The sequence below is a fragment of the Formica exsecta genome, unplaced genomic scaffold (assembly GCF_003651465.1).
Source record: "Formica exsecta isolate Colony F162 unplaced genomic scaffold, ASM365146v1 scaffold414, whole genome shotgun sequence".
Taxonomy (NCBI): Eukaryota; Metazoa; Arthropoda; class Insecta; order Hymenoptera; family Formicidae; genus Formica; species Formica exsecta.
In genome coordinates this window covers 55,769-58,875 of record NW_021851381.1, presented here as the reverse complement: position 1 = coordinate 58,875, position 3,107 = coordinate 55,769, and positions in this window count along the sequence as shown.

Below are 3,107 nucleotides of genomic sequence, written 5' to 3'. Positions count from 1 at the left end.
AAAATGTATATTATTGCATAAGCTGTTATTTATAAAATAAACTATGTTATTATTTATAAAATAAATTATATTTATCGATTAGAAAATAAAGCTTATTACAATTCTTGATATAATATATGACATTTCTTGCTCCTTACAGCGGTATTTTATAATGCCCCCATGATAAAGTATCCGTCGTTCCAGGTATAACGAATCGCTTGTTGTCGTGTGGATTGAATGCGACCTTCGACTCCGAGACCATGTACATCTCGTGTAACTTGGATCTTATGCAGGATTGCTTGCACGTCATCTCGATCTCTCGTCGCAGACAGCACTCGTAATCGTCGTATGTTATCGTTCTCGCGATGACGCCACTCTTGACGCCTTTGATTTTCTTCGTGTCGCTCCTGCCGTTAACTCGTAGTGCGTACATCTGCGCTTTGAGCCCGACAAATTCTGTCATGATCGTGCCGTTGTTTTCGTCTTTCATCAAACCCGGCACTTTCTTATTAGCGAGCGGCATATCGTATGTGTTGTCTGTCGTGTAATCATCCGTGTCGAGTTTATCGATGTCATGCTTCATATCCTTGTATGCGTCCTCACACTCGACGCAATAAATAAGACTGTCCGTATCGGTATACATTACTCTACACTTGTCCTGATACAACGGAAACATATATTTGTAGTGAAATTCATACAAACGAATCTTAGACACATCGAGAATGCACATACCCGCATAAATCGGTTTGTCAAACTTTACCTCGAGTTTACCCAATTCTACGGCTATGAGATCTTCCGCGAAGACGCTTCTGCTGTGAAAGTTCGGTTTCGCGATCATCGTCTCCGCGTCATATCGTCCGTCCTTTCGAGTTACGAGTTGAACGTCCGAATGATCAGGAACGTTCTCCATGGTCTTGCAGAACACGACATTATTCATCAATTTGTATAGATTTTTCTCGAACTCGTTTTTCGCCCGAGTTCGTAGTCGCGTATTCAGTTCGATGTATCCGCGTAGCTACGGAGATTGTGCGAATCGTAGTATTCGATGTAACGCGTAATCCGTGTCGAACGCATTGCTGTAGATTACAATAATACGTCACGTAACGGCGCTTATCGCACAGTGGCGATTTAAGGCGGGAGGAGGCACGAACCAAGCATCCATCTCTTCCGTGGCAGCGGCACTGTCGTGTCTGTGTAGGGCGTTTACACACTTCCTCAGCCCGACAAATAATTGTTAGAAAACAACATTTACGGGTCTGAAAAAATATGCGAGGTACAAGTGGCTGAATCGGGAATCGAACCCGAGTCTTTCGCTTTCCGGGCAACTGCTCTTACCACTGAGCTATTCAGACCTCACACCTTACGCCACTTTAACACAGTACATACGACTCCAGAGCGATGGATGCAGTGCCGATTGTCACGGAGAGACGAAATCCCCAGCACGTCTCCAGAGCGGTCCAAATCATAACGATTGAAAATTGGCGCCCGTAGCCGCTCAGCGATGAGTCTTGACTCACCACCAGTATGAATGGAAGCCTCCTCGAGTGGCGAGGAGTCTGTTCTGTCGTTTTCCGGGAGGCTTATCACACGTCGGACAGAACGGCAAATCTGCATGAACGTCATGAAGGCCGGGCGGATACGCAAGGTCGATTTCTAGAATGTAACCGATAGGTGAATCGGGCATCACAGACATTACGTCGATACTTGTAACATCATCAACCCATTGAAAATTTGCGTAAAGTAACGATTGACACATCGCCCATCCGTACAAATTATTTACGTCGAAATACATGAGATACAACGACAATTCCAAAGGATCATACGACTGTATATACTTGTTATTAGCGCGCGCGTATCTATTGGAACATTGACTTAATCCGCCGCGTATTCCGCGTTCCACGAACATCACCATATCAATATCGGTTAACAGTTCGAATCGAATGCCCGTATGCTTTAACATAGCATCTCACGTATATCTAGGTAACGTGTTATAATGCGCGGGATCCAAATCGTAACTCCTCGTACACGCGTCGCGATAATTTTCGAACACATCGGCCAATAAAAGAACATCAGTTTTCAAATATAGATCGCTATAATTTTCCAATGTCCAGATATGAAACCGCTCCCAGACTTTTATCGCGTGCGCTGGACATGATATCACCGGTCGGTGAGCTATATAATGATTCACACGGTGGTAAACAAGTCTCCCGCAACTTATCGGTGCTGTCGACGTACTCATACGGAAATACACCTTTTCGCGTAAGGAGCTCGAAATCTGCATCATCGAGATCGGAAAATTCTAAACATGCAATCGTTAACTCACTCTTGTCGATACCAATTTTGCGAGACTCGCGCCTAGTAATTTGAAGGAATCCACGAAGCGCAATTTCACGCGTCTCCCGCGCGCGAACCATCCTCCTTGTTCGACGCATCTTCGATATTCTTCGTGAAAGAGATGTACGTTTCCTTCGTCAACGATAGCAATTTGATGCTGCCAGGAAAGGCGTTAGCCACGTCTCTGATAATATAATGCGCGTCGTAACATGTTGTAAAAAAATATAGAAATGACGTACAATTCCTTACAATTTACATTGCAATTTGAATGCGCGGGACCTGTATAACGACCGGTCAAATGACAATGATAGCGTACGCGGACATCTTCCAGTCCAAACGGTTTCTAGCACACGTGACAGTGTGTCGCGCTCTTGAATCTCTCCCGCTCCTCCGGCATAAAATTCGCCATAGATACATTGGCGCCGAGAATATTCTTCGCGTAAAGCGCCAGTACGCGCAATTCCCGGACAAACCATGATATGCAATTCTCACCGCGATAAATTCTGTATGTCGATTTAGCATCGTTGAACGCGCATCGTACGTAATATTCTGCACTATAGACCTTATGATGTTGGACGATGAATGTGTTCGATGTTCTCTCCTCTTTCTTGCTCTCTAGCGCGCATTCCAGATCAGCGTACACCACGAACGGAAGTCGCTCTTTTCTATCGTAATTGCGAAAATTTAATCACTTATCGTCTTCGGTAGGAAAAAAGATCGCGCACTCGTTCATTTTTCCGCAATCCGTGCTGTAAGTCAATAATTTATCGCTCGTGCGAAAATAGTGCATGCAT